Source organism: Oryzias latipes, chromosome 7 (genome assembly GCF_002234675.1).
Source record: "Oryzias latipes chromosome 7, ASM223467v1".
Lineage (NCBI taxonomy): Eukaryota > Metazoa > Chordata > Actinopteri > Beloniformes > Adrianichthyidae > Oryzias > Oryzias latipes.
Window position 1 is genome coordinate 26,860,338 of NC_019865.2, and position 12,195 is coordinate 26,872,532.

General features: G+C 37.0%; 1 long non-coding RNA gene across 1 annotated transcript; it reads left to right on the forward strand.

The window, feature by feature from the left end:
• Positions 1-3,441, forward strand: LOC110015310. Its single transcript, XR_002290487.2, has 4 exons — positions 1-122; positions 744-1,091; positions 1,277-1,411; positions 2,801-3,441. It is a non-coding gene; the product is annotated as an uncharacterized LOC110015310 (long non-coding RNA).
• Positions 3,442-12,195: the final 8,754 nt, after the last annotated feature.

Consider the following 12,195-nt stretch of genomic DNA (forward strand, 5'->3'; position numbering starts at 1 on the left):
GGAGCTTCAGCTTTAAGGAAACAGAGAAGTTCCTGTTTTAGCAGTAAAAGAAGAAAAGCTCCATCATTCTCCATCAGGCAGCATGAGAGTCTGTCAGAGTCTGATCTGTTGTCTCTTCCTGAGTGAGTTCATTGATTTCTTTCACTCTTTTCATTCTTAGAGCTGCAGTTTAGTCCTTTATTGAACAGACTAAACTGAACTGTTTCAGTCTTTCTGCAGTTGTTTCTGTTTCATGATCTTCATCTTTGTGATTCAACTTGATGTTCAGGGTTTAAAAATAACTGCAGCTTTGTTGATGCTTTCTTTATAAACTCTCTTTTTTCTAAATACAAAATTTTTTTTTGCTTTTTATATAAATTTGTCTGGTTGCTTTTTTTATTAAATAAATTGTCACGCCCTGCGACAGACTGAGGATCTGTCCAGGACATCCCCTGCCTTTTAGCAAGTGGCCAGGATAGGCTCCAGCCGCCCATGTGACCCCGAAAGTAAAGAAAGGATTAGAAGATGAATGAATGAATGAATGAATGAATGAATGAATGAATGAATGAATGAATGAATGAATGAATGAATGAATGAATAATTTACCATAATCATCTTTTTTCCATTGTTTCTATCATCAGAAAAATATGAACGAAAATCTTGTGATCTAATCTTATAGACGTTTCTGTGGATTTCCTCAAATGCATCATCTTCAGTGTTCAGTGTTACAGGAAGACATTAACTGTGACTCTTCCTCTTTTCAGCAGCTCTGCAGGACAGAGACTCTCTTGTTGATGCAGAAACCAACATCTACACAAAACGTGAAGAAGAAGACATCACTGTTAGATGTTATCTTGGATATTTAGGGAGCAGAAAGCTGCTCTGTAAGGAAACATGTGAAGAAGGAAACATTCTCATAAACACAACTAGTAATGAAGATCAGAGAGGAAGATACAGCATTAAATATAAATCTCACCCTTTTACATCAAGTATTTTAGATGTGACAATCACTAAACTCACAAAGTCAGACTCAGGTTAGTACAGATGTAAGTTATATGAAGGATGGAGACTATATCCGTCAAAAGACAACTTTGAAATAATTGTTACAGAAGGTGAGTTTGATCCTGAAAATCATGACAATATTTTATGTTAGTGTCTCTTGATTCATATTTGATCTAAATGCAAAACTCCTTTTTATTTGCTTTGCTGAAAAACATTCATTATGCTTAAACTGTTCTTTATAAATAATAACTCATGTAAAAAAAAAAGTGCTGACTCACCGTTTTATTCTTCACAGCTTCAGTAACTTCAGCTCCAACCAGGACTGTAGAACTTTCTCCTACAACACAGATCACCATTGAAATGACAACAACAACAAAGACTTTAAACTCTACAACATCTTCACATCAAACCACAAATCAAAACACATCAGGTACAAGAATATCAGAAAATTCTTCTTATTTTTTTTTTTACTGTCAGCTTTTGTGAAAGAACCACATTCAAATGTTAGTGAAGAAGTTTACATTCTTTTGCACGTGAGCTCCGTATGTATCACCATATGATCTATTATCAAATAACATATCATTTTTATTGTTTTTTTTGTTTGTGTTTATATTATGCTGTATACATTTTCTTTTTACACTGATGTATGAAAGTTACCTTCCTTTGCAGTATGAATTCAATGTGTGCTGTTAAACCTAAGAGGCTACTCTTACCCGAAATTCATTTTTCTTTTTTTCCGTTTTATACAAAATTGGATTCTGTTAGCTACACAAAAACAGTACAGTAACCATTGTCAATAAAGGACTGAGTTAAGACTGAAAAGTGGACATGAGGGATATTTCAATGGTCCTCTGCTATAGTGACAAAACATCTAATGATTTTGACTTGCAGTGCTTAAACAATGCCAAAGGGACGAAGTATTTTGGTAGCACTGACTGTTTAAATGAGAAGGAAATCTAGTTTTGACACATGAGTGAATTGTTTTGGGAGAGATGTGAGCTTGTGCAGGTGAACCATGGTGCTGTGCCGAACCATCCACTTTATTTTGGCAAAAGCACCAAGAGTGTTGAGAACATCCGGTCTGCTTCAAGAAATGAGCCAAAACAATTGAGAAGGATCTTTGCCATTTTGGTGGCACTGACTCTTTATATGGGAAAGGAATTTAGTTTTGAAGTATGAGTGAACACTTTTGGGAGATATATTAGATTTTGCAAGTGAGCTATAGTGTTGTGCTGAACTGTAAGACTGTTTTGCCAAATGATCTTAGAATTTTCAGAATGTAATTTCTGTTTCAAGAAATTAGCCAAACCAATGGACAAAAACTGTAATAATTTTAATTTAATGAAATGTCTTAGCTGTGTGTGTAAGTTTTGTCTTTTGACCAGAACTCCCTTGAAAAAGAGATCAGTGGATCTGAATTGGATTTTTACCCTCGTTAACTACATAAAATAAAATAAAAACTGATCTGATACAGTTTTGTAATGCAGCTATGACGATGCCATAACTTTGCTCTATACGTGTTGAGTTTAAATGAATGTGCTGCCATCTAGAGGACAGTTTTCCATCAACAGTCTTTCATTCTTAATGTCAGGAATCTAAGTACTAAACTGTCCTGAATGAAGTCCAGATATAAAACAAGAAGATCTGCAGAGAAGCTACAAACAAATAATTTACTGTGAGAACACAAATGTCCATAAGTGCAAACAAAGACAACCCAGTTACAAAGTGTGACTGTGTTCAACTGCATCAAACTTATTGACTGAGATGGTCCTCCAACCTCCAAGAGTGGAACTACAACCTTTGTCTCCATGTTCTGCAGGTCTGCTGCTGTATGTGGGTCTGACTCTGGTGGGCTTGATCTCCATGTTTTCTGTAGCTTTGCTGATTTTCTGCAGGAGTCGGAGATTCAATCAGAAAAAGGGTGAGATGAGATTCCCAGACATGACACTGGCTCATTTACTGCAGAATAATTCTGATTCTTTACGTCTTCATATTCCATAACCAGAAGGTTCTCGCTGTGTTTTTATCCAGAATTCACATAAGATCTTTCACTGTGTTTGTGATCACATTTTTCAGTCACCTGTTCTCACTTTTGCTAATTGTCTCTTTAACTTTCAGCTGAAAATCAGAGTTCAGCCGTACCTTAATACTGTATAATAAATGATTAGGATTCTGCAAATGTTGACGTGTCAAAATCATTTAGAGAATCAAAGAAAACAGGTTCATAGGTCTGGTGATGTTATATTTTTGCTCCAAGTGTCTACTGCAGAGTCAGACAAAACATACATGATAAGAACATGACAATATTCCATTGACTGCAATTATTTTATATTTTACAGACTTACAAGGACAGTGATGTGAAATAAGCTTCTAACACCCTAAACCTTATTGTATTTATAGTAGTTGTTTGGTTATTTGATCTAAGTTTAGATCATATCTTTGTGTTAAAAAAGTTGGAATGAGATGATTAAATCCAGAATATTTCATGTAAAAATCTCCTTTGTGAAAATGTAACTGTTCAGTCTGTCTAAAAAATGCAGTAAACTCAGAAATAAAATGCAAGATTTTAATCAGACATGAAGGCAGGAAGGAGGAAGAGCTGGAGTCAGTCACCACAAAGCTGTGAAGGTCTCTTTGTCATGAATTGTTTCTGGGATCCAAAATAGGACAAACTCAGGAGTGAGTACAAGAAACCATATTCATTTTATTCTGTGACTTGAAGGAGCCCATGTCCTGTAAAATACTGCCAATGCTGAGAAGACAGGAGAGGGTTAGTGATGAGAAATGATCTTGATTAGTCTGAGCAAAACCAGGCTTACTGGGATGAGGTGTGTGATCCACAGGTAGAAGAGAGGGGCGAAGTGAAGTCCTCAGTACAGCAAATGGATGGAGGTGTGGCTTCATACACAGAAGTCAGAAGAAAGAGGGACGCTTGTGGAGCGTTGTTAGACACAGGAGCCTGGGGCTCAGTCACAAGCACCCTTGATTTGCAATCCAAATAATTATCTCCAGAAGGGTCTCTGGGAAACAGTTCCAAAAACTGCAGAGGTGCAGGAATTTACGAGGCTTGGGGCAGAATGGTGTGGCAGGGAAACAGGAGCAGACAATGGCTGTAGCAGCATGAAGCTGAGAGCAGAGACTGGAGAATGGCTGAGCAGGGTAGCTGGAAGCCAGGCGGAATGGCGAGCAGATGGCTAGACAAGCTGGCACAGAACAGAGCTGGGGGGTATTCCAGAAAGCAGGTTATGCTAGCTCCCACAGTAAGTTTGAGGCTAAGGAAGTTGATAACCTCAGGTTTCGGTTCCAAAAACAGAGGTATGTTTCAGGGTAGGTCAAGTTGCCATAGTAACTCATGCTCTGAACATAATCTGGTCTGGAGCAGGTTTAGTTGAAGAGGTGAAGCAGCATGGCGTGTCCATTTGAAGATGATTTAGTGGATGAAGAAGCTCAGATAATACTTTTTCCACCATGAGAGGGTGATAAGACCACATATGGATGTTGGAAAGATAAACCTTTTTACTTTGATCTAACTTAATTATTTGCTTCAGATAAGATAAAATTTTTATTTTTATTTTTTTTGTTAAGTCAGCTTAAAAATAACACATGGTTTTCAGACAGTTATTTTACTTTCAGTCAAATTAATTAAATTAAGTAGGTGTAACTTTGGTGCTGCTGTTAGATCGGCACCGCAAGGGATTGTGGGATACCATTTCCTTTGCCTGTCTGGACGGATTTGGGTTTAAGCGTGGCTTTTTGACCAAATGTGTTTAGTTGTTTAGCTGTTTTACTGTTTTGCCGAGTTATTTAGTCCTACTGTGCTTAAGTCTCAGCACCATGAGAGAGAGGGAGGGAGAGGATATTGACTTTATATAACACCTCTACCACAGAAAATTAAATGAAGATGACAGCAACCCCTAAACGAATGTTAAGCATGTTGTTTTTTTCGTTCTATTGTTATGCGAATGAGTACATCTGCCGGCTCAAACTTAGACATATGAGAGTTCAAAAATTATAATCAATTAAGATGGAAAAAATATAAATTGAATTGGAGTAATATTACATTTAGTTAAATGAATATGTAAATTTCAGTTGTCTAAACAATTATTGAGTTTATAGACGTAAGAAATTAGGTTGAATAAATTTAACTCAATTACTTGTTACCAATAGAAGTAATTCATTTAAGGTGGCAAAATTGGATATATATATGCGTCACAAGGAAAATGGAAATAAGATCAGAAACTCGTGCGTTTACTTTGTCTGTTCTTCTACTACAAACAGAAACTCTTTCTTTTGCTGATGCAGCCGTGTTTCTTTTTTGATGTAATATGATATAATCTTCATACACCGTCATTGAAATCTCAGACTCCGTCTCACTGAAGTGTAGCGCTTTTTTTTTTTTCTTTCTTTACCACGCCATAGTGACTCTGGAAATCGGCGATCTATTGAGAATGTCTTTATAAACTTGACGTGCACATGCGTTGAACCAGGGTTACCAAGTTACCAAGTCTAGCGTAATTACTCTAACTTCTACCCACCAATTTTAACCACACCTTAGACATTTAGGGCCCCTTGGTGGGGAGGGTGAGTGGACATCACTGTGAGTAATCAGGAGATGTCCCCTCAGTGCCCTTCCCGCCAATTTTAACTGCACCCCCCTTAGTGCACACACCCCTCCCCCCTCAAAATATACATTCCAACATAAACACACACACATGCACACACACTCCCTCTCAAACACACATACACGCACACATATTTTGCAAGAAAGGTGGGACCTAGGACCAGATGGTTCATGGTCTTATCCTCCCCTCCTATTATCATCCTCCTACACCCCCTCCTCTCTCTAACATCCCTTTCTCTTCTTCCCTTCTTTCCTTCTCCGTCCGGTCCAACAGCAAAGATTTTCAAAAATGGTTGAAATTAATAAAGTTTGGCCTCAATTACAAAAGGGGTTTATTCAGACATACCTCTGGTTTGTCAGAGGATTCATAACCCCTCTTGTTAAAGTAAAATATGTCTAACACAAGAGGCCGTCAGCTCTCATTTGCCTGCCCAGCTGTTGGACAGGACAAGTTAAAACAAAAAACAAAAAAAACATTTTTTTATACTGTTTTTTATGATATTTTACCACATGTTCTTTTTATTTCAAATCAGACTGTTTACAAGTGTTTTCTCACCCTCGGCTGTGGTGTTTGGGTTTATACTGACACCCCTGCAAATAGGAGGACAGGGCAGACGGCGCCTTCTGGTTTCTCTTTATTCTGGTTTCTCTTTATTTTGTTTATTTATTTGTTTTCCACTGGTGTCTGTCTTTGTGTATTTTATTGCGCGGGGATAATTGAATGAATTTTATTGTATTTTATTGCATTGATTTTTGTTTTTATGTACAGCAACTTTAGCTGTCTTCTCGTCATGAGGTGCTATATAAATAAAATTAATTTGAATTTGAATTTAACTCATATCCGGCCTTTTGGAACCGACATACCCAGAGTAAGCAAGTTCAGGCGGATTTCAGCCAAAGTTCAGGGTTAAAGTCAGGCTAGTTTAAACATGCTTCTTGGAATACCCCTGTTACAGCTGTGGCCGTAATATTGTTTTGTTTGTATGTTTGGAATGTTTTTCTGTATGTTTTCTTTTGGGAGGGTCTGTCTTTCATTTTCTTTTCCCTCCTCTGTAGTGCCAATTAGATTACACCATGTTTGGACCACCTGATTGGCTGAGGACTTCCCAGCGGCAGCTTTAAAAACTGCCACCTCATCTGCTGAAGCCCCTCCCCCTCCAGCTGGCAGCAGCAGAGCATTAGATCAAACATTGTTAGAGTTTTTTGGTCCTGGCAATTTGGGTTGGTTATTTTTTATGTTTTTGAGTTGTCATTGTAAATAAATTGCCATCCGATTACAGTTTACACTGACCACAACCCTCTAGTTTTTTTGAACAGGATGCAAAACTCGAACCAGAGACTAATGAGGTGGTCACTGATGGTTCAGGATTTTAATCTTAATATTAAACACAAAAAGGGAGCTGAGAATTTGGTAGCGGATGCTCTTTTGCGCAGCATCCACTCAACCTAAGCGATGGCTTTTGGGGGGACAGAAGTTTTCTCTTTGGTTGGGGGGTGTTTCGGCTGTGGCCGTAATATTGTTTTGTTTGTATGTTTGGAATGTTTTTCTGTATGTTTTCTTTTCCCCCAAATGACCCGATGGTCCATCATGGGCTAGGTTGAGAATCTGGCAACGATACTTCTCCGGTACAACGATTTGCTGAACAACATTCCATCCCAAATTACCAAGAGCGGGAGGAAACCAATTACGAACCAAAAGTCCATCATTGAAAGCATAAGATGATTTCTCTTCATTTGAATTAGCAGCAGACAAATATTTGGCAAGAGATGGATCAGCTTTCTGGACATGAACAAATTCATTTTTGTCAACATCAAAAGAAAATGTTGCTTCATTAAATGGCAGATTAGGCATTACATTTGACTCAGTTTTCTCAGTTTCAGCTTTAGCATGTTTAGAAACATCTGGATTACAGAGAAATTAATCGAACAAATCCACAACATCACTCATTTTTTTCGTCTGCGCACGGGTAACAGCACAAGCAGGAAACAGAAAAGGTTCGATGTAACACCCCCCAGGTTAGTTGACTGAAATCTTGCGGTGCAACGGTCCAGCAGAGTAAAGTACAGAGGCAGAGGTTTGTAGGAGCAGGCACAGGGGGAGGAATTCAGACAATATTGTTAGCTAAGGTCTCATAGTAAGGCCAGTGTTAAAGCTAGCTTTTATACTTTATATGCTATCATAAAATATATAATTTATTCTGAAGAAATTATTTTATATAAAAATGCAATTTGTCTAGTTCTATGTTGGAAAACATGCTAGAGACATACAACAGAAGATGTTTAAAGATATGTTTGGCTAACAGTTTAGTTTTTGGGATTTGGCTTTCACCCTCCCAAATTATGTTGAATTGTATAAACATGATATTCTATCAAATCATGGTCTGCTTAGAATTTGGAACTGTGACCGGCTGACATGTCATTTATTTTTCTAAGCTTAGTTTTTTGTTCTTTTTTTGCATTTATATTGTGAAAACACTGTAATTGAGCTGTGCAATTTAGAGATTTGCTGTAATACAGGCTTATTGCAAACAATTTTCACCACTAATTTTGCTGTTTTAGCATTTAAATCTATAATTTTCAAATCTTTCAGCTCCTTCTTCAGAAACACAGTGTTCTAACGTCACTCTGGTGAATCTGTGTCATTGTCATTCATACCTCAATGAGGAATCAAGATTAGAAACACAAAGTCAATTTGTTCGGCAGCCCAACAAGGAATATGGGGAGATCAGGGAGAACACGTTGCCTCCTGTGGAAATACCTACGGTGTACTCTAACATAAAATATAAGAAAGGACAGAGATCTGACAGCAAATATGTGTACAACCTCGTCGACTATCCTCAGGACAATGTGAGTGAATTTTTTTTTAATGTTTTATTTCAAGCAATCAAATAAGAATAATACACAAAAACAATACAGTCATCAGCTACATTCATACAATGACATATCAAACTTAGGATAATTAGACATAAAATTAAATATTGCTTGAATGGAAGTAGAAGGAAGCAAACTTATATAATCCCACCCCTGTTCCACCGTAACCATTTTGTTACATGATTTATCAATATCTGGTTCTGTTTGGAAACTCTGTGCTTGCCTCAAACTCCAGGATTACTGATAATTATGAATCATTGCTTTAAGCATACAGATAGAGATATACTTTTTACTAATGTTGTAAATTGATTTATGTAATAAAAAAATGACAAATGAAATAAATTGTAACTTTTTGGTAAGAAAATGTGTTTATACAACTTGGGACAATAGAGAATAAATGCAGATCTAGTAATCCCTCTCCTCTTTTTTCTTAATACATTTTTGTGGTAGCTGGTACCAGATGGCCTCTGTGGTCATCTAGAGTAGTACATACTTTATTAGAGTTGAAAATGTAATTTCCGCACTAATTATAAATAATTAAGCTGCAAAGAAACAAAAGATTGGGTGTCTTTATGTTTCTGTTTCAAGTCCAGGTCAGTGCAGATGGTTGTGTGAGGATAGGTCTGTGATGGAAAACAAATTAGAAATGCTTATCCCAAAAAAAAAAAAAAAAAAGTCCTCCATATTGGATAAACTGATGGAGATCTGACCCATCATGGGGAGGAGAAGCTGTGTCTGTAGGCAAAACTTTATGAAAAACCTTTATGATTGTGACATTATCCTTTGTTTTTTTTAGGTTGAAGATCCCTCCATTGAATACTCTATAATCCTATTCCCCAACTCTACTCCACCCAGCAGCGCCCCCTGTGGTCACATAGAAAACGACATTTACTCATCTGTTTAGCTTGATGTGAACTCCACCAACACAGATGATGCTTCACCTCCTTTGTACTCTGCTGTTATTCTACATTAAACCACAGTCTGGATGTTTGTGACATGCAGATCCTCTGAAAGTCAGAGTTTGCAAAGCCTGAGCAGAGGGTCCAAGTCCTGTACATTCAGAGAAAAAAATCCCAACTCTGCCACTATGCTTCAGTTTTTGTTTTCTTAGCTTTCAAATTACAGATCTTTGTTTAAAATAAAACAACTCATCTTTGGTTGTGTGATTTCAAAAGTCTTGAGATTTTTTTTACTGGTGCATTAGAGCAAATCCTACTGCTGCAACAATCCTGTTTTAGGGAAATCCATAATGTCTTTATGGTTTTTATTTGTGGTGAATGTCTTCGTACTCCACACAACTTAATTGATGTGGCCTTATCTGAACAAGTTAGTATGATTGAAGTGACGGGTACCAACATGTAAGACGACTGTTATGATCTTTCATTGAGTTTATCCACGTGAGGGCCCTATGATCTTTTTCTAGGTCAAACTCTCTAACTAACAGATACTACTGTAAACTCTGTAATGCCCACTTCATTGCGAGGCCTATTGTTGCCTCAACTATAGCAAGGCCTATAGTTGAGTAGTGTGTTTCTTTGGTTTGAAGCTTACGGCTAAGGAACAATATTGGGTGCTCATCTCCTGGCTCTCCCTGGACTAGCACTGCTATCAGGCCGACTGCAGAAGCTAAACCTGCATGAGAAAAGTTTGGTTGAAGTTGGGACTTTGCAGTACTGGTGATGAACACGGACAAGTTTTCAATGTAGTGAAGGCTAAATCACACTCCTCTGTCCACTGAACTGAGTTCTTTTGGTCCTTCTTTGTTAAGGTTGTAAGTGGAGCTGCAATTGTTGCAAACATACATATACATTTCTTTCACACACACATATATACTTCTTTCAAACAAAAACATATATAGTTATTTCACATACTACATACATTTTTGACATACATATATTATTTTTATTTGTACATATAAATTATGAATGTGAGAATATCTTAATGTAATGTAATGGAATGTAGTTGAGTTGAGTCTGACTCAACTACATGAGTGAATATAAAAGTATATACACTTTTATTCACAGTATAAAAGTGGTTCATATTGTGACATGTCTTGTACAGCCCCTCATATTTAAAAATCTCATTATGATGATTAACTTGTTGAATATATTTGAATGTTTCAACACCATCTACTATTTATTTGATGTCTTGTCGTGTTATTACTGTTCTCATCAATTTGTTTCTGCAGTTTATCAATCTGCTGATGGCTGGAACGCTGAAGACTTCTGACAGTTTTTATGAACAACTCTTGATAGTCTGAAAACATCAGGAAATAACAGTTTCTATTTTAAAGTCTAGAGAACGGAAATTATAAACTGAATGATAAGAAACGTGACACCTTGTTAGTTCCCCTTAAAGTAAATCATAACCAGAATCAAAGTGAGCATCCGTATTTGACATTCTAGCGTGCCATACGTGGAAAGGATGTGGTTTAATACAGCCCAGCTTAAAAGTAGACAACAAACGTAAAGATTAGCAGTCTCATCTTTATCATGCAAGATTTCCTTTGCAGATTTTGCAACTCTTGACAGCAGCAAACAATCTTTTTTTATCCTGCAGCAGGTGCTCACATCTTCAAACTGATCTTTCACTGTTTCAAAAAAAGTCAAACATCTCAAGACGAAGTCAAGTTTAACCCTTGTGTTATCCTAGGCACTTTAACATTGGGGGGTGGGTCATCTGGACCCCAGAAGACAGTGCTCTGAACCTTTTTTCTTCAATGATTTGTGATCTTCACTGGTGTCCATGGATTACATGAAATCTTTCCACCTTTATCCACCTTTGTCATGGTAGGAAGAACACGTCAATGCAAGGGTGGGGTCATAGGATAGCACAAGGGTTACAACTTTAAACGTTGAACACAAGCCTCTGTTTAGGTCCTGTGCCTGATTCAACTCTAAGATCCATTTAAACACTTCTTCGGCTTAATTCCTCAAAACATTGACATCCTGTTCATCACTGCTGTATTTCTTCTCAAGACTTTAGAATGAAATACATTTCAGTGCAATTCTCTTTGTTCAGTCTTTCTTATCAGTGAGTTACCTGCAAACTATAATACATGTCAGATTAATTTTAATGTTTTTTTTAAAGTAATCCTTGTATTACAATACTATTTTCTCAATTGTATTGCATTCAATGGCTTTTGTTTTTCTTTAAAGGTACTTGCTTTTTATTACTTGCAGAGGTAGAAAATACAATCTAAAGTGTAAGAGTATTTTATTTTATTTTTTAACTTGTCCAGTTGATCAAACAGATGAGAGCTGAAGGCCTCTTGTTTTGGACAGGTTTAACTTTTAAATTGTGGAGTTATGAATCTTCTGACAAACCAGAGGTACATTTGTATAAAACCCTTTTGTAACTTAGGCTAAACTTTATTTATCTTAATTATAGTTGTAACAATTGTTGTTCGACTGGATGGAAAGTAAAAGGAGGGAAGAAGGGAGAGGGCAGTTAGAGGGGGGGTGTTATCATAGATGGGGGGAGGTGTTAAACCATTAGCAGCATAAAGCAACAAGTTGCAAGATAGTTATCATCATTACTGTTAGGTTAAACTGGTAATACAAATCTAGAAAGGGTGGGGCCTGTCCACACACACACACACACTCAAATGTTACTAACATACCTGGCTCCAAAAATGTTCACATACATGTCAACATGTACACAATACACTTCATGTTCACACACGCATACTTATGCATTCAGGCCAACACATGTGAAACATT